This window comes from Falco punctatus (genome assembly GCF_963210335.1).
Source record: "Falco punctatus genome assembly, chromosome: 2".
Classification (NCBI taxonomy): Eukaryota; Metazoa; Chordata; class Aves; order Falconiformes; family Falconidae; genus Falco; species Falco punctatus.
The window spans coordinates 96,673,946-96,701,480 of NC_137581.1; the positions used below are offsets into that span (position 1 = coordinate 96,673,946).

General features: G+C 39.4%; 1 protein-coding gene across 6 annotated transcripts in view; it reads right to left on the reverse strand.

Annotated features, from left to right (window-relative positions):
• The window catches only part of TBL1X (transducin beta like 1 X-linked), a 195,838-nt gene that overhangs the window by 60,413 nt on the left and 107,890 nt on the right, over positions 1-27,535 (reverse strand). For 5 of the 6 annotated variants that reach the window (XM_080376934.1, XM_080376936.1, XM_080376932.1 and 2 more), the window contains one exon: positions 27,137-27,244. The exons of the other annotated variant lie outside the window; for it this stretch is intronic. The gene's annotated coding sequence lies outside the window, so the exon portion shown is untranslated. The remainder of the gene's footprint in view (positions 1-27,136; positions 27,245-27,535) is intronic. 6 annotated transcript variants of the gene reach the window in all.

Consider the following 27,535-nt stretch of genomic DNA (forward strand, 5'->3'; position numbering starts at 1 on the left):
AAGTCCCAAGCTGGCCTGTAAAAACGGACACAGACAGACACCCAACTCTGACGAGACAGGACATGGTCTGGCAGATAAAACACTTGCCTTTGAGATGACACCATGCAGCTGGGACAGAAAAGAAGCTTCCAGAAGTCTCCATAAGGTCCTTAGCCACCCGCTGCATGGGCAGTGGGGGTTAGCAGCCATGGCGCCCATTTTAAATGAGGCAACACCATAGCAAGGAACACAAGAGCTATGCGCCTGGAAGGACAAGCGAGAGGCTGAAGGCCTTGCCTGAAAGAGTATCTGAATAAGGCTTTTTTGATTACTTCTGATTTTTATCCTGCAATTTTGCTGTTTAAAATGGTGCAACTCCGGTAGCAGGGGTCAAAATCCCGGTTTTTCCCAACACATCCGTGTGCTTAACTAGGCTGCAGAATTGGGTTGCGTCTTGCTTGTGCACCTTATAAAACACCTGTGTGTGGCTCTTACCATGTTCCTTGCTTCCTACAGCACCCTGAAGGTAAATCCTTGTTTTAAAACCCACACCACTATCACCTTACTGGTTGCACTGTGCCTGCTGCAGGGGTAGGTACCTCCATGACCCAACACATTATGAACAGGCGCGTCGCCTCAAGTACCGCAAGACCAGGGAGGTGACGTGCAGTGACGCAGGCGTAAAGGGGGTTGCGATCTTTTCACACCCGTAAACTTGGTCCCGCATTTTGCTCCCGTGTCCTGGAGCTGTGGGGCGCAGGGAATGCTCCCCAGGCAAGGGGCAGCAGCACAGACACAGCAGCCACACCATGCAGAAGGGCCTGTTTGTCCACATACCTGTAGGTTTGGGTGCTACTTCTTTCCCACAAGACCCACATATCCAGTAAAACCTGTGTTTCAGTTCCATGTACATATGAATTTCATATCGTTTCAGTACCTTTTAGGATGGCTTGACATAGTGCAGTTAAAGACTAAATGTGAAAGTCATTCTGGTGCTACTGTCTCGTGACAACACCTATAACTTGGGTAACAAAACGTGCCCTCGGACTTGGAAAAACTCCATGTGTAAGGTGATATAAAACAACAGGAGTCTGTGCTGGGCTAACAATCCCACAGTTTTTTAGCCATGTAGGCTGGCCACATGTGGCTGCAGGGCCTTAGAAGCAGCAGACAGGAGAAGCACCAGTGCTGTTCATCACACCTGGGAAGAGGACAGGCACATCCCTGACCCCTCACAAGACGGGGCTGCATGGCTGCCCGGTGACCAAGCGTCACGCTAAGGACCCGCAAAGGTCTAGAGACCAGCTGGGAGCTGCAGAACCCAGCTAGCTCACGTCTGGATGGCCTCAGGCAAAGGGAATGTGTAGCGACGTCATTAAGGGGGTGGGTTTTTATTAGTTTCTGCTAATAGCCTTAGCAGATGTTACTGGGAACAGTTTGATGTTATTTTTCCGTCACTTATAACTTATTTTTTAAATTTTTTTCCCTCAGAGCAGGCAAAGGCAGTAGATCTTACCACATATTTCAACTTTAACATGTTTTCCCTGTAGTATTGTTAAAAGTGTAGCTGAGGATTTTCTTTATTTTTACAATTATTATTATTATTATTATTGTACAAAGGGAAAAAGTATTTTTTCCATTTGCCTGTAACTCCAAAATAGCTGAAAGTATTATACTCTGAGCTAACAAGGAAAAAATACTTTTCAGGCTTACAACATGGAAAACTTTACCCCACCAAAACAAGAATTTTGTAAATTTTAGAATGTGTGAAAACAATTATAATGGAAACTATTTCAAACTTTTACTATGGCAGATCCTATTACAAACCATATAAAAAAAATATTAACTATGGCTATAAATGTTTTCTCTTCAATAATTCTATAGAGAATGTCAATATTAAATGCTGTCAGGACAAAGATTGTATAGGATAATGCAATGGAACAACAGAAAAGCAAACACATTTGGATTAAAAAAACACCCAAATTCAGGATATTTCACTGCTGTATATTTCTACCTCCAACATTTAGCTCTTAGTGGAAATTTGGTTACATTTTTGGGGGCTCTTTGTGGTTTTTTTTAACACAAGCTTCACTAGGTTTGCTCCTGATGTATATTGGTTTGAGGTCTGGAGAAGGGTCACTAAATGCCTCCATTTTAATGGAAGATATAATACAAGGAAGAAGGATGGAGAGATATAATTTGCTTTCAGAGGATGCCTGCAGAAACTTCTAAGCAGCCACTTTACTAAGAAGTAAAAGTGTGTTTCTGTTACTTTTCTGCATTCACGTTGCTGAATATTTCATAGAGAAACTTCCCATAAAAAATCAATACAAAGAATTAAGACTGAGAAATCTCCACCTTATGAAAACCACCTCAAGTGCCAACTTCAGATACTGTTTACTTCTTTCTTTTATCTTTTCCTCTGCTGCTCGACATCCAGACTGCAAATAGCAAAGAAAAATTCATGCACAGCATATCCAGTAGTATAAGCCAAGTTGTACAACACAATCACACTCATCTGCCTTTTCACCCATCCTCCTTCCTTTGCATGCTGTACTTAGCCATCAGGGATGAGGCAAGTTTAGGTTTTCCTGGCTTTCTGACTTACTGGTAAGACCAGTGAAATAGTTTGTGGTTCTACTCTTTAGCTGGAGGGGATCTGGCCATGTTTACAAACACATCCCAAGCCATGTATGGAGGAGGTAACAAATGTACAAAGGTGTCCCATGTCCTGTCTGTCCCACGCTCCTTCTCCCACCCCCCATCCCCACCCCCACCACCCCCGCAATCTTCTATTATTTTTTGGTACATTTCAATATGGTATGTTGCTGTTTCCTCCACTCTAGGGATAGCAGGAGACTTAAACAGCAGCACTTTGTAAGGTCTGTGTGTTCAGATAGTACTTTAAGAGTGACTTGCCAGTACTCACTTGGGTTTTGTTAGGTTTATTTCCCCCACTTGTAGATGGGTGAAGAATGTACAACACAGATAAAGAATCACATTTCTAATGGCAGCATCATGAAGTCCTATACAGCCCTAATATAAATAGTAAAGACTAGAGATCAAAAGGCAATGCTAAGAGGAAAGCTTTTTAACCTACTTTTTTAAAAACCTGAACAGCCTAGAAACTAAGATGAACTAAAAAATCCTTGGGGAGTCAGAAACAGACATGACATAATCTCAGTTTTTCATAAAAAAGTTCATCTGACTACTTCTCAGGAAGGATTATAATATATTATGACACGGTTATTAGCTCAGATTAAAATAAAAAAGAATCCCCTTGCTTTAAGAAAATCAAGATATACAGAACTGAAGCCTTAAATCCACACATAAAGGGTCTGAGAAGGTTTTAAAGGTTTTAAATGCTAGACAAGAATTGTTTTGTTAGAGAATAAAAAAAAATTACTCAGTTTCTGGTCTTTCCTTCAAGAAGGACTCTAGGGAAGCTATAGGTAACCAAAAGGGGTGATGTAGATGTCAGTCATATATGTTTGCTATTAAAAAAATACTGTAAAAGCCACTGAACATCAATAGGATTTTGGGTGCCTAGAGGCTTGAGAGTCACAGGCTGGAAGGGACCTCAGAAGGTCTCCAGTCCAACCCCTTGCCCGAGCAGGGCCAACTCTCAGATCAGACTAGGCTGCTCAGGGCTTGGACCTGTCAGGGCTTGAAACCCTCCGAGGACAGAGATGGCACAGCCTCCCAGGCCGACCTGCTCCACCGCCTCGCGCCCCATGGGAACACACAGGGAAAAGTTTCTCCTTACACCCAGACTGAACCTGTTGCAACTTGCACCTCATCTCTCACCCTCCCATCCTGCAGCGCTGAGGAGCCCAGCTCCCAGCTCTGCCTCCTCAATGACCCCTTGTAGGTGTTGTGGGGCCGTGAGGTACCCCTGGAGCATCCCTCCTCCAGGCTGCCCCATCTCCCCCAGCCCCTCCTCACGGGGTAAGTGCTCCAGCCCCACTGCCTTGGGGGCCCTCCCCTGAGCTCCCTGCAGTCTGTCCACATCTTTCCCGTGTCAGGTCCCCAAACGGGACGCAGCATCTAGATGTGGTCTAACAAGTGCCATACAGAGGTGAGCAATCCCTTCCCTTGATCGGGCTGCACTCCCGCTCACACAGCCCAGATTACTTGTTTCTTCTAGTTCACAAAAAGAGAAATTACGCTAGTGTTACAAAGATGCAAAACCTCCATACAGCTTTAAAATCAACATCAGAATTGTTAATTGAAAAGAAGTAATTTTTCCAGATTGGAACAGTCTCACTCATTGTCCTCTTCACTAATTTTATTTGGAAAAAGAATTTTTATTTGGAAAAGACATGCAGGAAAGTAGATGGGATATACTGTCATGCCTGTTGGATCTTCCAAGGATACTGTAACCAAGCGAGTATTTTAGTCATCCAGCTTCTGGAACATAATTCTCAAAGACTAGTTAGCTATGAAATTCCCTCTACAAGAAATGGAGAAAGTTATGTGCCTGTTTCAAAGATTTATGTGTTTTCCTGTAGCCGCAGATGAGACACTTGTCTGAGACAGGGATTCATTGCTTCAAATTTCCCCTCCAAATCTTGGCTACAATTTGTATCTATGGCTGTAGAGAATTGACTCAGTATTTTTATTAGAAAAAAAAAATAATATATATATATACACAGGAGTAAGGTGGCAGTGGAAGTGGTGTATGAGCTTTAAGAGGCTGAAGATTAAAGTATTCACTGAAGAATTAGCAGGTTCAAACTTGAATTTTCCAGCTCCCAGGAGAGCACACTTCACACCTGGTTACTGGTTACTGAAACAAAAACTCTGTGGAGAAAAAACTGTGAGACTCACCAGCTAGAAAAATGGGGTGAAGAAATAAGAGACTTGGAATGCCCCCCTCAATGATCCCTTGCTTATTGCAGGTATCTTGCAGCTGAATTACGAACCACATATACTTCCATTTTTTTCAGCATCAGTGAAAAATATACGTAGTACGTATGAGCATTCAAGTATTTCCTACTCAAAGATGAATTTTCATTATTTTTTTCACTCTTCACCACTATTTTTTACATTTTACATTTCCTTATTAAGGGAAGATAATTTTGGTCTTTTCTTATTTGCATAGAAACTCAATAGTCTTTGTAGTATAATGCAAGGAGCAGACATCAACACCTATATTTAAATGTGTCACATTGTAAGCCTATATTATCACTTATTATTTGACTCCATTTTAACTATTTGGACTGTGAAGCTCCACAGTGAGTGTTTGCCTCAGGCAAAATTTTTTCTGGAAGGCATAAGCAAAAGTAGTTCAGTCATTTCAGAGTGAAGGTGGGGAAAACCCAGTTCTGCTGATATTTATACAGCTGTTTCAGTGAGAATCCCTAGCATTTCCATACTTCGCAGCAGGGACTTCACGTTCGGCAAAGAGGCTGCTCTCATGGCAAAGTGCCTTTTCCGTCACAGTGAAAATCCACACAAATGTGACTAAAATAAAACCTCCTGAAAGCACTGCTTGTATATGCTCTGCACAGGTTTGTTAAAGGCTTGTAACTGAATTATCAAAATACTCCCCTCGCATTAATTTTGCTTTCTACTCAGGTGACAGGAGCTCAGTCTCTTTACATGAGGGAAAGCAGGCATGTGCTGATGGAGAAGAAAGGGTGACAGATGGGACAGGGACTGGGAAAAGTGAAAGGTTACAGGCTGATGGACTACTAAGTTGGTAGTCTCAGGTGTCTCATCTCTCTCCAGATAGCAGAGAATACTTTCTTCCCAACAAGTACTCAGAGGAAAAATTGTTATAGCCAAAATATAACATTGATTTTGAAATTTCTCTGCTGTCCTTCATACTGATTTTTATCAGTAGTTCATTCCTGCACATTTAGACTGTGATCTTTAATGCCTTGTAGCTGTATTTATTAACATCTTCTACTGTTTTTATAAGTTAAGGATTTCCCCCCCCCCCCCCCCCCAAGCATTCAATTATGAGACTTAGCTATTTTAGGGAAATAAAAAAAACCAACCCCAAAACATCCTAAAATAAATCTAATTCTTTTTTCAACCGAAAGTTATATTTTTTCCTTTCCCACTTGCTTTTTCTCAGTTAAGAACAGGCTTAAATGGCATAGCTGTTTGCTCATAAGGACCTGTATTTTACTTTGGTCAAATTTAATTTGAAAATTGCAGAAATTTTTAGCTCTTAATAAACCGCTAATAAAAATCCTTTGAACATCTGAAACGCACACAAACACACACTGTCCAATGCATGCTCATTCTCAGGGACTGGATTCAAAGACAAGACAAAAGCAACAAAACTTTTTCTTGTCAATGCCACTTTCAAAGTGCTGGGTTTTGAGGAGGTACATTTTTAAGTCTTCGCAGCTATCACTAAGCAACATTTTGGTACTATAAACTAGACAAAAGGCAATCAAATAAAATGCATCAGTGAAGAGCTATCACTGTTTTTATTTTTACTCTCTACCAACTTGTACAGAGATATCTGGAGCTTGAGAAAAGAGATATTCTAAACCCTGCTGTCTGTACAGGAAGCAAAGATTTACTCATAAGACTTTCAAAATGATGCTGAAAATATTTCCTTTCTCTCCTTTATTAATGGATGCTTTAAAATTTAACCAGATTTTTAAGAATGCTTACAACTCCCCACGTCCAAAAGACACTTTTCCCCCACCAAATTCACTGATGCAGATGATCCTCATTCCAATCAAATATCTTGTGAAAGAAAGCTTACAGAGAGGAAAAGGTTTGACTAATTCTGCATTTTATACTAATACAGCACTGTTACCTGATATATTAATAGCTTTTTGTTCACTTTAAAGAAAAAAAAAATACTACCAAAGATACTTCATAAAGAAATTTTACTTGTTAGTTGCTGATACTTAAATCCAGACCCATATGCAAGTCTTTCACAATTACTAAAAAAGGTAAAACACTCTGCAAGACATAGTCACTAAGATGCAATGGAGATCTATTTATATTAAATGAACTCTTCAAAATTCTTTTACTTTATCTGAGCTAACCAGTAAGAGGACAATAGCATGTCTCTTCTTTTTTTAACTTAAATTCTCAGCTTCCCTATTTTAAGACCTGGCATGGACACACCCATATAGCACTTCTCATATGCCCAGATCAAGCCACTTAAGACTTTTTGTGTGGTGGGGTGTAATAATTCAGGCATATCTCATGACAAAGAAAACTAGTTATTTTTAGTAATGAAATTTGCATTCCTTTCAGAAGGTTTACAATATAAAAAGCAGAAAAATAAATCAAAACACAATATGGGGTGGTGTTGTACAATCAACAATGATAACAATAGTCTAAGAAAAGCACAGTTTTATGCACTTGCAAATGCCAATCCTCACATAAAGAGATGGATATCCTACCTCGGGAGTTAACAATGTCACCATTAATGACTATTGCTCTGTATTTTAAAAGTGCTCTTAATATGTTAACTAATACATCTTAGACATTTCTGTGTAGGTGTTGGTGTTACACAGAGCTTCTCAGGCTCTCATTAGACGTCAGCAATGGTTTAACTGTTATGCTGATAAGTGACCACCTCCATTCTCTTCCAGAGTGAGGGACCACAGTGCATCTGTGATGAACATAAACGTAAAGCATGTTTTGCAAACTCACATCTCTAATGTCTCTGATCATTTCAGCTGTTAGTAGCAAGCACAAGATTATTTCTACTGTTTCTTAACTAGCAAAGCTAATCACAGTCTTTCTAGTTCCACTTCAAGTTATACCATCACATTACCTGCCAATAATGTTACTATGTAAGAATGGCTCTTAAGAGACCGAGTAATCTTTCTGACACAACATATTAAAAAAAGATCAGGAACATTTACCCATGTGTCAGCTGTTCACTTGCCACTGTCCCCCCAGCCCCAAGTCCTGTTTGAACTCCTGATGATGCTGTCTGCCATTACAGAAGCAGCAACCAGCAAACCAGCAGAGCTGCATTCATCCTCCCACCCTCAAGAGCGAACTTCCACAACGCAAACCTCTTAATTAGTGCAGGGGATGGCTGACATGCTCTGGGTGAAGGTTCAAGTGCTAGATCATTTCCAAATCACTGATCTCTCAAGTGAGTTGCATATTTTTGAGTATAAAAATCAAGGAGAGGTGGAGGAAAGAGAAGCCTGGGGACAAGAAATCAATGAATATCTACCAGTGTCGAGGTACAAGTGAATAAAAAAATAGATCACTGACTTAATAATAATTCTAATGAATCAAACAGCCTCGCGAATGCATGCACAGTGTTGTTACTTCACTAAATATGATCCAGTTCCTTGTATTATTAAATTTATAAAATATTCTCTAAGACATACAGAGTCACTAAGATACAATGGATATCTTCGAATATTAAAGGAAACCCTTAAATACTGTTTTACTTCATGTGAGCTAACCAGTGAGAGAATAATAGTTTGTCTCAATACATCAACTTTTATAATCACTTTTCTAAGGAAATACTCCTTTGCAGCAGCTTTATTTTTAGATTGGGGCAACTGGTTTATTTAAAGTGAAATGCACAACTTCTATCTGAAGTTTTTATAAGGGTCCTTTCTGCTTAGAAGGACACTTTCAATTAAATGTTGTGCTCATACAAAGTCATTTGAAACCAAATTGCTAGAATGCCTATGATGTGAAGGTGAAGGGGTAAACCATTTGCCCCTGATGTCTACAATCACTAATCCATAGGGCACAGAACCGTGTAACACACAAATTACTATAGAGACATAGCACCTCATCAAGTTGCCTTACAATGAGTGATTGTTAAAATTAAAGCTGCAAAGTGATATGGCTTCTCCTACCACCAGTTCCTGGAGCAGTCACCTTTTCTTCTGCAAAGGCAAACCCATTCCCCAAGCTTCCCTGAGCCCAAGAAGAGGCATCATGAACTTCTGCATGAGGCAAGGTCTGAGCAGAGTTTGAACTGTAGGGCTTAAATTCAGGGGACTGGTGCTAATTGCACGGTGAGAGAGCTGATGGGTAGACCACATACATTTATCTGGGGGCATGGAAAAAAAGCTTCAAAGGGCAATGACAGACACAGTGAAGAAGGAGGCTGCAAAGTTGCAGGAAGCAGCCTAATGAGAGCCGTGATGGGCAAATGTGCACCTCTGTAGAGTGAGATTCTGTTCCATGAGCAAATACATGGTTTCCTATTTAATTCCTGCTGTTTAATTTCACCCTCTAATGGCATTTAGGAAACACCATTTACTTTGATTACAGGTGAAGCTATAAAACAGAGAAGTTACACAACTGCTCAAGTCTGTATTCCAAAGGTTTCACAACTCCTGAAAACACCCACACCACATTCCCTCACTGAAACCACTCAATGGTGCTCAAAAAACTTGGAAAAAACCCAACCTTAATTTCCCCCTCCCTCCAGGTTCACACATGAAAAAACACTTGTATTCAGTAAGTGGAATAAGTGGGTTTCATACCAGTGGAATTGGTGCTGTAACTGTACCTCTAACAGAAAATTACATTTTTATCATCTCAAGAAATCATCCACATTCTTTAGGTATAAGCAGGATACTTGCTCATGCCACTTTCTGAAGGGATTACACACGGAAGAATGGAAAACTATGTTGTAAGTAAATATTCGCAAGCAGGATCTGAAATATGACTAATATTAGATGTGAATACACTGTTCTGAAGACTTCGTCTTCATTCAGATATAAGATCAAATCATTTGCATGAAGAAAGAGCACAGCCTTGTACACTACAAAACTCTTGCACCTCTGGAAAAATATGAAAAAAATTCCTCATGGTACCAAGTATATATCTTCTTCCACATTTGAAAGAAGTGCATCATTCCTCTCTATACAATTATAATAAAAAAACCAAACCACACAGAGACCAAAAAGCTGTGAGTACATCTCTAATTTTGTGTTAATTCAGAAATCAAACTCCCTATCCAGTCTAAATTGCCCCAGCTGTTCCTATTTCCCATACAACAGCTTAAATTTTGGCTGAATCTGAGGTAAGATAAGTAGCTGATCAACTCAGGTGGCAATGGCTAGAAACAGTTTACAGACAAAATTTGCTACTGAAGCACTAGAGAGACAATGGTGCGGACCTCTTGAATCTCCTATCTCACTGCAAGTTCAGCCGTAAGTGTGAAAGAAAGATAACACAGATGTTACTGGTTTTTACTCAATTAACATGGCACATCGGACTTTCTTACGCGCACACACCACTCCTCTGGTAGGTAATATAAACAAGATACAGAACAGGCCATTAGAGGACTCACAAACTATTTCATAAAATAGCATCCCTGTCCTTCACACTAATACTTTCTCTTCACTATAAAATGGCTGTTTTGAAGTCACAAATGTATGGGGATAATTAGATGCTCAGTGTTACACAAATCAGATCAGAGCAGCGGTTTACAACTATTCTCTTAATGGCATCCCTTAGTCTTTCTGGCAGCATCTAAAATAGTGCCTAGAGTGCCTGATGTGGCTGGAGAACCTGAATAGCTTTATTTAATCTATGCATTAACAATAAAAACCGGGAGACAGACTTGTCACAGGTTACACTGTTCACATTAAGGACTTCAACAGAAGTCATTTAGGTATGATACCTTGTTAAAACTGTACTGAAGAGCTGCTGCTGTGTCACCTGTGACACAGAAACGCCTGTCAGAAAAGCAGTCATTAATACCTCTATTTTTCTCCTACATGGAAAGGCTGCAATTGAGTTTCACTGTTTATGGCTATTTCTATTGGTTTAGAACCATTCTTTCTAAACTGGGCTTTAAAAAAAAAAAAAAAAAAAAAAAGTCTGGTCAATATTACCCAGATTTAGTTGTATGTCCTGCATTCCCGTAGGCCAATTTAAAAATTTCAGTCTTGCTTTCTAAACCATCTTCACAGGAGATCATAACATAAACCACTTGCAAGATGGCCAAATAAAGCTGACTGGCATGTGGCAGAATGTAGTAACTTGCAACTTGACAAATTCGGTGCAACTTGATTTAAAAATATCCTTATAAAACTTTAAAAGCTTTAAAGAAAAATCTTTAGATGTCACTTAAGTTCTACTATCACTCTCAACTAGTTTAAGAAATCCCAAACCTGAAATCTTGAAATAAGAAGAAGAATCTTAATATTTCCATTGTCTGCACTGAACCACTTCAGTTCACATGGACTCTTTCATGGCATTCAGAAAACTCAGGGTCCAAAGTCTCCCTGTGGATTTCATTCCATGAGATACCAGGCCATTCCCAAGGATGAAAAGAAGCCTCGTTATTTCCCAACAAGCCTGACATTGTTTTGCCATTTCCTGAATGAGCGTTATCAGTCCTTGGCTACTACACAAACCATCTACTCAGGACAGGCTATTTTTATAGTTCCCAGATGGTCTTTATGTACTCTCATGCACGATATGAGCTTCACAGGACACAACCACTCTGGTGACCTTGGTACACGTTAAACTGTACTCTCTAAGGAAAGAAAGGTAGGAGCTGTGTCATGCACATGGGTACATCTATTCACAGTTATGTCATGCACTTTAACTAGCACTGCATCAACTTCATTTTCACAATGTACCTTGGCATTTGTCATTGGCAGGCATTCAATTTGTGTCATAAAAAACATACTGTCTCCAGTTTCAGTTCATTCTAGTTATCTGCTGCTTCCAAAGAGAAATGTGACAAGCCATTTGCATTCAGGAGTCAATTGGTACTTTTAACCCCACCTCCATATTTTGACAGCAAATATTAGTCATTTCTGAAATTATACTGCAGATACTATTGATATTCAGCATTACTGAATAAACTTTTCCAAAAGAGTCCCTTGAGGCTGTCTTCACATAGTCTTCAAACTAGTAAGAAAAAACCTCCAGATTCAAATAATTTGACCTCACCATTACTAAAACTACATGACTGAAACGTAACAACCAGCTACCTCTAGAAAACTCAACAGATACCATACCACAAATTACATTCCTTTCTGCAGATAACCAGTTATCCATATAGATTGCTGCTTAACAAAATGGGTAATTCACCAGCTGTTACAGCGATTCATGTAAATGGACATAAATGGTGTTAATCCATGCAATAAACCAACAATTTTGATGCGGTCAAGATGCTCACAGCCTCTGAAGGCTCCTTCCACACTACTGAGACCCTAAGGCGCAGCAAAGCATGACTGTAGTTTGGGAGACCACAAAGGTGGAGCACGTTACACAAAAGTAAGGAGGACTGTTTATCTGCCCAAGAGTATTAGTTATGGGGGAAGAATCTGAAGTGTCCCTGGCGCTTTAGCTGCCCTTTTTGGCTCATTACTGTGTACCTCCGGGCCATAACTGAAAGCAAACCACACATCAGCGAGGGGTATTGACACATGACAGAAAAGGCTGGCGGACTTGGACTTGTAACTAAGACGGCAAATAACAACTTTTGTATGACAACTATTCAAGCACTTGTTAGACTGGTTTTCATATTCTGCTCCAGTTTTGTGCACTGAAAAGTTGAGGATGATGATGATGAATGGCATCTTGGTTTCAAATAGGTCTCTAGATAGAAGAGAAACATTTTACGGAGCTGCAAATATAACGAGAAAGTATGTTACATTTGTATAATACACACAGTATGCGTAAAGCCACAGGAGATGCAACAGAAAAGATACAACATGCCTTTTTTTCTCTCACTTGGAAGAACTTCATAATTTTAGTATACTGTTATAGCAAAATTCACGCAGGGACTTTGTCTTCTTTCTCCATTAAGGACTCAAGGGAAAACTCTCCTCTGCGTGTTTGAAGTTCAAATTACATCTTCATATATTGAAGTCTTTGGTCTATACTTTGACCGAGAATTGACGTTTTCCTTCCCCATGTTCAAAACTCTCTACAGTTTTAAAAGCAAGTCTGGTACTCAATACAGTCGCACATTAATCTCTCTGACCTTAGAACTATGGAAAATAAATGCTTCTGAACAAACTAAAAGAAGAAATGCCACTCTTCAATACCTGAATTGTGTCTGTAAATATGGCCACAGACTATTACTGGAACAGTAGACACATTTTTGTTTGTTTGGCTTAGCTACAGAAACCAGGGCTAAAGGCAGAATGACGTCCCCAGGTACATGCGCTAGGCGCACCCTGACTTGCAGTCTGGAAGGAGACACGGGTCTCACTCCAGAGCTCCTTCCCCTGAGCTCTGACTTGCTTTGGCCAGAAGCCTGTAGTGCAGGGAGGGACAGACCCTGGTGTGCAGGCTCCTCCTGGCTCACGAACCGTGGGAGCAGGCTGCCAGAGCTGCACCTGCCCTGCAGTCAGGACCAGGTGCTGTGACAAGCCTCCAGGCCATACTGGCAGGGGATGAGCATCCCAGGGGCATCTGGGGTCACCTCTCAGCTGGTAACCCTGAGCACCACATTAGATGCTACCCTAACATGAACAGCAGCAAATGATAAAAACAAATGGATAAAAAATTGGGATTTCTGGCTCTAAAGTCTGGCTCCATTGCAGATTTCTTTTGTGACCTTGATTTACACCTGAAAGGGTGTGTTTTATCAGCTTCAGTCAGCCAGAGGTAAGGTGGCTTTGGTAGGCAAGTAATAAAATGCAGGTATCATCTGGCAGCACCAAAGACTCCTGCCATGGCACTCTGCTACAGCACCCATCCCGCCACTGAAATGTCTCTGCACAAGTGTGAATGCAGTGCGGAGGCAGCAATGCAGGTGTAACTGGCATCTTACAATTAAAGCAAAAAATTGGGTGAGACCTATGCACACACTGAATTTTCTCTATTGAAGAGAAAAATCCCTTTTTAGAAAGAATTTCTCTAGTGTTTTACAATCTCTCTTTAGCTATCAGCTGAAATAATGTAGTTTGACCACCCTTACAACTGAGTCAGATGGTAAATGGAGTTCACAGTAAATCCAGTGATTAATTGTAAATTGTTAAAGTCTGTTTATATTCTTTTAAAAACATGTTACAAAGAAACATAGTTGTTTTCATATCCTACACAATCCCCCTTGCCTTAAAAGCTCAGAACTATCCCAAAGTTTAGTAACAGCCACCTGCACCCATAGAGAAACACAGTATTCTCCAGATATAAAATCCTTTGCTATGAAGTCTTATGTTTTGTCTTGTATAATCCCCAAGCCATTTTTGTGCCAGAGGAACAAAATGCCTGTAGTGCTGAAAATTACTACATTTGTCTGGAACCACAACATACTTGTGAATAAAATCATCATTTGAGCACTGAAATTAAGAGAAAATATTTCAAGCTTGCTTCATATTGTCCTAATGAAGTGTGTTTTATAATTCAAAATAATGACAGAAACTAAGCAGTTTAGGCTGAAGACAGATTCCCAAAGATTACATTTGATTCTCAAGTCCAATTCTGTAACCTTGGGAAATATAACAATCTTTTTAATTACAGCCCACATTGTAAAGTGCTTTGTAACAGTTCACTTAGGATTCAGCCACTTCACCAGTGTTTTGTGGTAATTAGCTGGACAAAATTACAGAGAAAATGAAATAAACCCAACATGATAATGCAAACCTTATCAAAAGATATAAACTGCCACACATCTTCACTTTCAAAATTCACTTCAAGATACATCATCATCACCACAGTAATAAAACAACCCAACCACCCTGACTTTGAATTCAAGGTCGATTGAATTTCGTCACACTCCCAACCTTGCAGCTTCCTGTTAGTTCAAATTATTAATTGGCAGATATCCAGAAGAAGCAGGGGAGGGCAAATCTAATTTGTGCATGTACTTAGACAACTAAAAACTCCCTTTACAATTGCTCATCTCCATATTCCCTCTGTTCATCTTCCAGAAAAGCAACAAAATAAAAGCAGAATCACCTTCTTAGTGGAAGAGATTGAAGTGCTAAAAGTATAACCCATTTTTCAGCAACTGCAGAAACACGCATCCTTGCCTTTTTTTGCTCCCCGTGTTTCCATTACTGGTATTAGCAGTTATTTTTTAACTGCTGCACAACACGGCAAGCCCCTCTGACAGGAGATGCAAAGGCAAAGCCTCTTTCCCAAAGAACTTGCAGTTAAACCTCTCAACTAAACCTCCTGGAGTTGTTAAAGTAAAGGATGGCTTTACTTTATAGCTCTCAAGTGAAGCAGGGTCATGACAGTGAACCTGAGGTACTTGCAGAACCTCATCACTTCCAGGTCTAAGGGAGCCAGTTTATGAGGAAGAAGAGGAGGGATGCAGGCGTCTACATACAAGTGCACAAAAAAATTGATTTACCCACTTTCTCAGCTTGCTCTTTCTTACATCACCTCCCACAAATATTTTTGTCTTTTATTGTTTCCTGGTTATGCGTTTAGAACTTCCCTATGTCCCCTCAGGGTTTGGGGTATTCACAACCAAGGTTATTTCTGTGCTGGGCTGGCTGAAACGTTGCAGTTTTCTATTACCAAGACATAGTTGACTGAACTTGACAACATTTACAGTATCTGCTGAAATCAACACATGACTTCCTCTACACCAAGTAACTTTAATTAGATAACTGACATTAAAAAAAAGAAAGATGATGATCATTGTCATCTGCCTTGTTTTGGTATCAGTGACTTTTTACTGATGTAAAACAGTGAATGTTAAGTATGGAGGTATCTGTAGCATAAAAACCACACACAAATTCAAACTCAATTGTGCCAGTTTATGGTAGGCAGTAGAAGGGTTGGAGCTGAAAGTAGTATATAGAACCATTTAGGTTGGAAAAGACATTTAAGATCACCAAGTCCAACCATACAATAATTGTATTTACTTGCCCTATGATTTGTTCCTCACTGAACCCCCTATGTACGCCTGATGGCTGGAAGCAGCAAGGCTGGGGCATTGCAGCTGCCACTGGTGGGGGACCCCGGAGGCTGCAGGCCACTTTACGGAGTGACAGAGAGGGAGAACTCCACCACGGGGAGCTCAGCCGCGGCTGGGCAGATTGAATACAGCTGTGGCCCTGCGGGTGAGGTTTTGCACTTCTTGCTGTACGGCCTGCAAGGCCACTTGAACAAATGGCATTATGGACTTGGGAGTTTATATTGCTTTTCATATTATTCCCATAGTCCATGGGAACAAAATTGACTTTGGGAAGCCAAAAGTCAACCTGCCAAATTTGGTTTTTCTTGCACATCACCGCTAATAAGAAGACGCCTCAGTGAAATTAGCTCATATCTGTAGGGGCAATACCCAATACCTCTTTTTGCAGTGTTGTTGCCACAGATAGATATGAACAGCTATATCTGACCCAAAGCTATTCAACTATTTGACTCTTGTACAGGGAGGGCAAGTTCCACCTGACCATCTTTCATCAGTATGGACTCTGGTTAATAGTCAAAAATACAGAAAACACACACTTGTTACCATGTGCAACAGCAACAGCTCAGTATCTGGTGAAAATACTCATATATGAAAAATATCCAAGCTACAAGCCGTGCTATTACTTTCCAGAATCCTCATGCAAATTAGAAGGTGTAATTTAGCCTTTAACATAATCAAAATAGCCTTTAAACACAAGGGGAGTAACATTTTATTTCAGTAGGGTCAACGCTCAATTGGAACTTTTCAAAAGACGGCACACCATTAAGCACAGAACACAGAAACTCATTTTTCAATCACTCTCCCCTCCCAACTCTTTACATATTCAGAAATACTTCAGCTGTTCTGCCAGGTTCAAGAGGTCAGTAACTTCAGTTGTTTAAACTGACTTGGGAAAAAGATGCACCCTGTCAGCCATTGCCCAAGCCCTGGGGTTCTGCAAAATCCAGCCACATCTGTACAGCATACAGTAAGCAACCACATCTTGTTTCTAAGTCTTCACCACATCCTTTTACCTCCATTTCAGCTTGGTGGGCCTAATTTAAGTAGTGGTTTGCTAATTAGATGAAAAAACATTAAAAATGCCTGCAAAACCAATCAGGAATCGAGTCTCAGTGCCATTTGCCTTCAATGGGCTAATTTCCTTAGTGGCCAGATCAAAGGTATTGCAGATGGCACAGATGCAAACAGCAGAATTCAAACTACTGAATTATAGACAATCAAATGCTGCTGACGAGCAAATCAAAACTAATAACTATAGCTTTTATAAAATACACAGGAAGTAAGAAGTTCATAAGAATTCTACTGATAGACCAGTTCCTTTTTGCTCCCAGGTCTGTTTACTTAACATTTACTGTACAGATCAGGTATAACACAAATGGGGATGGGGGCGTGTAACATTAACTGGTTTTATTCCAATACCAGACTGAAAAGACTATTAATGATGTCAGATTACACACCACCCACAAGGAAATCACTGTTGTTTTCAACTATTAAATTGAAATTACAAGGGAAAAAAAGTCACTGTGCTTTTAAAGCAATGACCAAATAACTTTTTATATAGTCTATGATCCAGAAGCAAAGAAGGTAATTTCTAAGGGCAGAATGTTAATTTATCTGTATCAGTTAAAAACTCCACATGCTAACAAAATCTGAAATTCTGCATTGTTCAAAACAGAACTAAGAGTGGCTAAATTAATAGAACTAGTCAGATGACAAGATACAGTTTACAATAAATTGTCATTGGTTTTAGGGTTTTTTATGCCCAGTCTTTAGGCTCAGATACTACAAAATACAACAGTAGGAAAATGTGATCACAGATGCATGAATTTATCTGTTTCACCAGCTCAGTTCTAGTTTAAAGTGGTTTAAATGAGCTTTGATAACGAAAGGTGACGGGACCAGATCAAATAGTGCAAGTGATTTATTAGCTCCATGATAACCATCACAGGTAGATTGAATTTAGAACAGAGCGATCACGTCTGCTGGTGGTAAACAGCCCAGCATCTGCCTTCCAAGGTAACACCTTCGCAGGAGAGACTGCGATCTGCTGTCTTTGCAAAGTCTTTAGCTAAATCCCCCATTTCAAGCTTTTAGTATCTTCTCAAGACAAACAGCTACAATAAAGAAAATGGTGCAACTTTTATTTATTCGCTTTATTCACCAAGAAACCACTTAATGAATACAATCTGCTGTGTAAACTCTTTCTGCATCTACTGAAAAGCATAATTAAAATTATGTAAACAAGCCCCGGGGCTGAGTTTAGCAGTCAACCAGAGCAACTGGGACAACGCCACAGCCAAAACCATATACCTAGATTTCATCAATGTATCAACTCCAGTAGTAATGAACATGCTGCAGCACCAGAAATTTTATTTCCTCCATCCCTGTAAAAACAAGGCCACTCCTATTGTGCTCTCTCTTTCAAAGGGACATGCAATTCTTCCGCTGCATAGCAACAATGGTTAAATCAATACAAATGCAACCTCATTTGTCTCCAGTGTATTTTTGTCAAAATTTTAGGAACACAAGACATAATATAATAATGCAGACTATTACCTAGCATTACCTAACAATATTCACGCTCCCATGAAATCCTAAAGCAAAACTCACTTAAATGTCAAGAGAAGCACATATCTAAAGAGGTTAGATTTCAAAAAACCTCTACCACAAAACTGGCAATAGGCAATCACAACAGGCTTAGACTAGCTCAGACACCACGTCTTCCCTCATTTTTGGATTTTGGCCACACTAGCTAACCAAGCATCTAGGGAGTGGAGAAACCTGGAGGATCCCTAGGCTTCAGTCTCCCAGCTGGGGCTGTCACACCATTCTTTCCTCCCCTGCCACTCAAGCTCCCTGACCCAACTGCTTCTACCAATCCCCTTCTTCATCCCTTGGAGCACAGTCTTCAGATCGGTGTCACCACAGATCACTTTGCTTCCTTGACTTTTGCTGTCTGGCTTTGGGTTATTTTATTTGAAACTGATAGTGTATTTGTTTGTTTTTTTTTTTTTAATTATCTTTGCATAATTTTAGATATCTACTTATGGGGAGAATTTTCACTCTAAGCTTGCAAAGACTGTATATATTAACAGACTTCCAAAACATTATCTAATTAGGATCAATTCAAAATATTTGGGCTTACCCTTAAGCAGACAACTTGTAGAAGATCTATCAGTATCCAGAGAGAAATCGAAGGCATACACAAAACGGGAAAACAGCCTCTCCAGTTTACTACTAAACAGAGATTTATAAACTCAAATGGTTTAAAACAGAATCATCCCACTATGATTAATAGCTTGATGTAAAGCTAGAGTTACTTAAAAGAAGGAAATGAACAAAAATATTGGAATGCTAGTATATAATATGGAAAGATTTGAAGCAATGTTTTGGGAAAACGTGGCTGGAAAGACCTCCTGGCATATCAGATACCAAGTTTAGCCTTTGTTGTATTTTATCACAGCTGAACTTTTGGCTCAAAAAAATAAAGAATTTACAAAACCATCATGAAACTGGTGGTGTAAAATGAGGTTATTGTGCTAAAATCTAAAGCAACATTTGCTTTAAACATGGGATTAATTTACATCCGAGGTCAAATTTTGAAGAAAACTAGTAAACCTCAAATGACCAAAGATATTTAATATCTGTATTCATGGAATGGAACCACATAAGTAACATGGAGACACAGTTTTGTTTAAGGCCAAATTGCAATGTTTATTCAAAAAGTTGCAGTACACCCTTCTTTTTTGCCAGTAAAAAGATTACTGGTTTTGCTTTATGATGCTCCATTTTTAATACAGAGGAAAAGATTCATCTTAATGTCAAAATGTATTCATGTCAAATCCTTTTTGGAACAAAGTTTGTAACTTGAAAGCTCGAAGGACAAGTAAGCATATTTTCTGCATTTCATCTCTCTACAGACATAAGAAGATATTCTCATATTAAGGAAGTCTTTAAGATTGAACTTACTAATAATAAGGCAAGATGATTAACATGTTTAAAGTCTAGTTTGAGGTATATGTGCCTTATGATTCAATTACTGTATAAAAGCCAGCATCTACACTTGAATTACACCACGATTTCTCCAAACTTTTTTTGTTTTGCTATCAGTGTTGAGCAGAAGAGACAGAAACAGCGCCAGCACCCTTAAGCTAAAATACCACCAGCAGTATTTGACTGCTCAGGATTTATTTACTTATCATTTTGAAGCAACAACCTGCTATGCCTTGATCCGGAACAGTATTTCTGAACTAGCAGTCCAGAAATTGCCATTAACTAGCATGGTAGGAATACTTCTTAGAAAGATTGCTCTTTTTAAATCTTGTCAATTACACTTAATGGGACATACTCTGAACACACTTTTTTAGATAAACGAGCTGGAACACAAATTTGCCTTAATGCCTTTTGCAATTGTGAAAGAAAGAATTGGTTGATAAAGGCAAAAGTACACTAAGAAGTTCTAAAATACCACCGTAAACAAATTGCAAGTTGATCTTTCACATATTATACATTTTTCATAATTGCCTATCTAGACAAAAGTTACTAAATGTATGGTGTACTATATATGTCAATAGTTTATAATCTTCAATAATTATTAGTATATAGTTTAAAGAGTTCAGTATAAAAGTATTATTTCATTTGCATGCCAGTTCCAGTTCTGTGTGGGAATAAGGTACGCGAGGTTGCCAATCCATTAAGGAGGCTCTCAAATAGTAACCTAAACAGAATCTTTAATTGTGGTTTAGTTTTTTTTCTAGTTACCTTTCATGAAGCTAACCTCTTTTGTTTGGCACCTTACATTTCAATGAAGACAGAAAACACCTAGCCAGTCTTGGACTCACTGGCATCAGTAAGAAAGGTGTTAGTAAGCTCAGACCAGCTATGACACTAATAAGGATGAGTGTAGATTACTACAGTACAAACTCTTCAAAACATGGTATTGATGCCTTTTTGTTTATGAAGAATTCCCTAAGTCAGACTGGCATCTTCTCGTGTTGTAGATAATCAAAAATATCTTAATTCTTTTAAAATCAGTTTTACTATGTTGAATGTAATCATTTGTTAAACGTGCACACTAAAAAAAATAAAAGGTTTGGTTTTTTTTCCTGATTTCTATCAAGCAATGTAAAAATGATTAAGATGGATCATTATATCCAGAGACCTTGATTACAGGGGAAACTAAGTAGGGACTAGAGAGAAATAATTTTACATTTCCTTGATCAGAGATATATAATCATGCTATAGAAGGCGGCTCCTATGATTGATTATTCTGTTTATTAGGGTTGGAAGTGAGCTAGATAAAGGGAAAATAATTTGTGCATGCATCAGTTGAACTAAGCTTATTTAAACTGATTTAAGTTGATGATAAACACAACTCGTTACAGAGATTTGGGATGCTTGCTAATTTATGTTGTACTCATAAAGTAACCAATAAAAAACATTAACCATCTCAGATGTAACAAAAATTACAAACCCACTTTGTTTTATTACAACAAATACATTGTTTGGAAGTGTGCTGTTCCTGTTCCCCTATCTTCTCTGAGTAGGTCCAGCCATATTAACTCCATCTCCTGAACATTTATTAGAAGATACAGCACTGTACAACCCTGGGAAGCCACCTCATGTGTGAACGTCTGAATGCAATACGGATTATTCAAAGAGAACAGGCTTTGCCCGAGTCAATACAAAGACTATTTTGAGACATGCTGCATAAGTGGTTGCACTGATGTAAAACTGGGTGTGCTGTCTCTGTTTGCCTTTGCTCCTTGCCTGGAGTTTACTGTCCCTCACAGCTGAACCACAGCAAAAGATTGATCTCTCCTTGCACTATTTAAAGTTAGAACATCCTGGTATGTTTTAACAGACTTTGCAAGAACTAGCTGGAAACGGACATTGCACTGACACGGTAAGGGGCACCCAAGGTCACTGCTCTTGCAGTTCAGGTATGGGCTCTGTAACAGCTCAGACCACAGCTTTTTCTGCAGTGATCATTCACTCTCAAACTATACCATTACAACCACTTAGCTAAGTCAGTGTAATCACATTTATGAAAGAAAAGTTTGGGCCATGGTTCTCCACTACAAAGCCAAGTGTGAACCTGTGACCTCAGTGTGTAAGTATAAATGGAGTATCAGTGATTGACATGCTTGTAATTCCATTCTGATTAGTTATACCTGAAATCTCATCAGCTCACACCAAAAAACTACATCTTAACTCTCGCTACTGTAGATAAGTAAACTTTTGCGAAAAAATAATAGTTTTATTTCTTTTCACCTACAGCACTCAGAGTGAAGATTAGACAGTAATATATCATGTGAAAATTCTCACAGGCTGCCTGAAGATGGAAATTCTTCTGAAATTAATTGATGTTAATCTGTATATTGGGCACAACTCTTTAGCATACTATCTAATAATAGTATGATTATCCATAAATTACGCATGTTCCATTAAATCAAAGCAGTTCAGGCAGGCACAGCTCATACAAATGAGCTCATACATAAATAGCAATACAGATCCTATACATCTCCAAGGCTTAATTTATAGAGAAACAACTTATTGAAAGAACAATTACATTCCCTGTTCCGTTTCTGTGCGGGACAACTGCATGAGATACTTAGATATTTAGGAGTATGTTTAACTAGACTGCCTGTGGTAATTCCATTTCTACAGCATAACGTGATACAAGAATTCAGTTTAAAACAAAAGCCTCAAGTGAACCAACCTTTAAAAAGCAGAAAATCCTATTCTTCAGAGGAAAACTGTCCTAATTTTGTTTGGGATTTGTCGCACATACATAGTCCCTCGTTACAGGCAGCTTGCAGAAGATACAGTGTCTCTGGTATGTGCTAGACACCATGTTTGTGCAGTACAGGTACAAGGACATACCTGAGTCTTCCAAAAGTGTCACTGCCTAAGCTGAGCTGCACAAATTTCTGCCCAGACAAATTAAGCAGACTTCAGGTGGATGAAGTGTTGTGGTTTAACCCCAGCTGGTAACTAAGTCCCATACAGCCGTTTTACCTGCATGAAGTCTCTGCTGGGCAAACTCACAGCAGCAGTTTCAGGCAATGCAGAACTCCTCTCACTCACTCTGTGGCAGGGTGGCATACACAAAAGAAGGTACGCACTTTTTGCTTCATCTGGCACTCCAGGTAAGCTAAATATACACTTACTAACGTTTTCAACAAAAAATTGTCTTTCTCCGCTCTGCATATCTATTACTAGCACTTTCCAGTGACTGGCACAGTGAAGGTGGTATCCTAAGAGTGCTCTGCAAATCAAAGGACAGAGAGTGCAGGATAGTCACAGCCCAGTTCTAAAAGGTCCGAGTTATGCCTTAATAACACCAGCTTAGTTTAAAAACCAAAGGATAATGCATTTTACTCTCTTATTTTGGAATGCTACCACCCTCAAGCCTCAAACACTGACATTCTCAAACTGCACCCATTCCAAGCTCTTTGAACAACAGAAACCTGTTCAGCATAACAGCTGGTATGTTTGAAATACCTTCTACTTACATCCCGTCCATCTCATTCTTAAGTTTGAAGTAACTAATTCACACAAAAAACATCAAGCTAGTAAAGGGTGATCTGTTTCTTCCTAGGAATCATGTGCATATTCCTAATGTTGCTAACTGAACTCTCCCAAAATCCTGATGTTTCCGCATCTCTCTGTTTCATCTTGCTTTTTGCACTCCAAGATTTTCTAGTCAAGATACTGTAATTCCCTACGCATTCACACAACATACCACACATGACCGTGACATAGTCAGACTCTTATCATGGTCATCCCTATCATAACAATAATAAACAATGATAACCATAAGAATGCATGGGACAAAATTAACATGACCATGTTCTGTTAAAACATATTTTTATTAGTCTTGATAGTGACTTTGACCATGATTTTCAAAAGCCGCTACTAACTTGAGGAAATAATTTTGGTGTCCACCTAGCAGAAAGTACTAAAGGCGTCTGATACCCATCATGTAAAAATTGTTGCCCTGGCTCAGGCAGCCAAACTAGCAAAACATAGGACTGAAGAAATTTCTGTGGTCTATTCCCAGGCACGAGGGAAGATCCACCAAAAAGGATTACTAACTTTGTAAAATCCTAACGTTTTTCTCTGCTTCTGGGTTTTCTCTGGCTGGTTCAGGTAAGCGATCATTACAGAACCACCCAAGCAGATTTGCACCGCTGCTTCCAACAACTGTCCAAAATCCAACAAAGAGTTTCTACAATATTTCAGGCCAGGAAGTTACATGAAATTTTCCTAGAGCTTCTTTCTTTGACACCTGACATTTCTTACCTGTATTGGCTCTGTCTTCAACCCAGATTGGTTAGAGACCTTCTGTCATCGAGAGGAAAGTCCCAGTTTTACTATGAGATGGAATAGTGCTAAAGCATGCACCATCACTGGCTGTACAAAATCTCTGGCTAGTGTTAAGACCAGCTGCATATTTTAGAAGGAAAATGTGAAAGAGATCCCTGAGATCTGACTGATCTTCAGAGTGACAGAAAGTAATAAGACTGATGATCAATTATTGGCTATGCATCTGGTGAAAAGTTAAGAGGTTCTGGCCTTCGGAACAGCAACTCACATCCATGGTGAGAAGTAGCCCCATTTAGGGAATAAACTTCATCTCACTGATGTGGTCCTTATCTCTTTGGATTAGGACAAGTTAGGGCAGGCAAAAAGCCTCGCAAGTAAACTGGGAGGTGTAACAGAAACATGCAATACAAACTCAACCCTACATACGGACACCTGAGTGGAGAGAGGGATCAGAGGCCAAGGAAAAAGGCAAGAGTGGCCATAAAGTCTTGTTTAGGAGGTGATGTTCTGTGTAGTTGCCATGACTTTAACCTGTTGGGGTGATCTCCACTATTAAAACATTAAAATCAGTACTTCTGACTTTTCAGGAAAAGAGAACTAGAGAAAAAGGAATAGAATTTGGTGGTCTATTTGCACCATTATTTCTCAGAATTACTGATAAACCAGGTGACATGATCTTGAATTCATATTGATAATATGCCAGCAGATCTCAGGAGGATATGCTGTTAGTAATACAAAATAAAGCAAACCACCAAGCATATCCAAGAACTGGATGATCTGCTCCTTAAGTATGCATCTGTAAAATATGAAAAGAACTACAAAGGATGTCCATCCGAGAGATGTAAGCTAGAAATGCCATGCAGTCAGCAGTAACACATCACAAGCATTCCCAAATTTTATTCCTAGAATACCTTTTGAAATACCAAAAGGGTAATTACACTCTGGGCCTGTATAAATTAATTAATCACAAGCATGGAAGTTCACTAGGCCAGTGAAGTATTGAAAATTCTGCGTCTGGGAGAAAGTACAGAGATGAAAATGTGGAAGGACTCTCCCCACCCCACTGCCACCAGGGATCAAAGACCTCTGTTAAATAGTCCAAAAAAGGCAATCTGTGACAAAAAATCTCACTCTAATTCCAGGTTAAGTGTGTAATTAGATTGAAATATACATTACGCATTAAAAAAATACTAATCTGAATAGGAAATTCTGGGCTAAAGAAAACAGACTAGAAAGCAGAGAGTCTCCAACTTCTGATCCACGTTTTAAAAGAATACAAACATGCTACTTATAAAACACAAAAAACCAACACACATTTTCTTCTCTGTAAGCAGAAAAAAGCATTTTTATATATAAGGGGGCTACCAGTAACCAAAATGAATGTTAAAAGACAACTTTAAATCAGCACACCCAGATAAATTGTGCCTTAGAGTCTTAAAAGTGTTTGTGAGAGTATTATTTCAATGATGTTAATTTTCAGTATATTTTTGGAACACCAGAGAAATTCAGTAAGACCGCTAGCATTTTCTGCCAATAACTGAAGAAGGTAAGCGGTACGATCTCAGTAATCACGGAGCTCTAAGTCATTCTTAATCTCAGGGAAAATAAACAGCAGACTGATAAAGGATAAATTCACTGGGAAATGACACAAGTAAAAGTGATGCCAGTCAACACCATTTTATAGAAACCCAGTCAGTAAAACAGAAAGTTTGATTTAATCATCTGATAAAGTTCTGAAGTGTGGTCAACAGAAGTTACTCCATAAATGAAACACGCAGACTTTTGAACAGCATTTGGCTTACAGACACACATTCAGATTAAGAAATTATTATCAGTATCATCAAATGTGATTAAGTTATAGCTATAAAATAGTAGCTGTTAACAGGAAACAATAATTGAAGAAGTGCTCTTCATTACTCCAATAAAATCATCCAGTACTAGCTCAACACTATCTAACAGTATCCTCAATGATACAAAAGTTAATCTTGTTGATAGCAAGTTATGGCACAAAAAATGTCAGTTTGGTTAATAAAGGTAACAAAGTGGTTATTCAGAGTAATACGGATTGCTTTGTAAGACGGAGATAGTGTATTACATTTAAGTGGACTTATGTGGCAAGCAATCAAGAAAGAATGTGGGCAATACCCTGAAAATGGTTCACACAAACCAAGGACTTACAAAACAAATACAATCTTCATAGTACAGAAACAATTCAACACAAATGCCAGTGAAACCTTATGACAAAAAGGAGTAATAACCCCTCCCCACACACATGTAAGTGCGTAAGACCCAAGCTACTGCTTTTGTTCACAGCATTAGTGATACTGCCAGGAATAGGGAACAGAGCTGTAGAGCCTCTGCGCTGTTTCCCCAAGACAGCAAAGATCTTGGGTTTTCTTAATGTTTTCTCCATAATTTACCAAAAATGGGGAAGAATTCTGTAACTCCTTAGGATGTTAACTAGAATGCCCCACATGCTGCTATCAGCACAGTGAGGGATTTAGAAAGTTGTGTGAAAAGAGCACAGTAGCAATACGAAAAGGCTGCAGAGTACGAACAAATGTTACACGAATGCAGGAACAGTGTCTGGTCCATTCCAGGAGAGTAAGAGAGCTCACGCCTAATGTTAGTGACCAGGCAGTACTGTCAGTGGTGTAGGTACAGTGGGTAAGACAGATCTTACCACTGATGTGTTCTGGGGTTATTTCATACCACAGCAGTTACTCAACACCAAAGCCCCTCAAAGAATCCCACAGTGCTACTTTGCTTTGCTACATTGTGGCTCTTCCATTTGTAGCTTATGAAACAACCCTGAACAAATGTAGACTTTTTGACAAATGTCTCTGAGAGCTGGACTGCTGTAGCTTTAAATGACAGCACCAGTAGAAGTACATCACCACGCACATGAACGAACTGTGTGTGTGACTTCGCCAGGGAAAAACCCGAAAGGTAGCCGGATAGGAAACTGAGCACCCGAGGTAAGCTCCTGTTGGGCCGTTACGTTTTGCTTACCTGGTCGTGAGACCCTTGAGCTGCTGAATGCTGCTCCTCGCAGGCTGCTGTCAAGAGTCTGGGGGTTTGAGTTACCATGGAGATCAGCGCATCTGACAGCTGAGAGGGCTGCAATGAGAGACAGAGGTACTGTCAAGCCAGTTTCCATCACCTCATTAAAACACAAGCATTTGACTCCTGCCTTTGGCATTCACCAAGGTACTAGCTCCCAAGTTAGGATTTTTGGCGTAACGGCAAGGGGAAAAAACCCAACACCCATCACAGAAAGGATTCGAGAGGCAAAGGCAAGCCCCAGCAACCCACAGCATTCAAGCACTTTGCAAAGCTGTGCACTTTTTCAGGAACCTGGAAGAATCCTAATACACCCTGAACTTGGCTCAACGATTTTCAGCCTCTTTG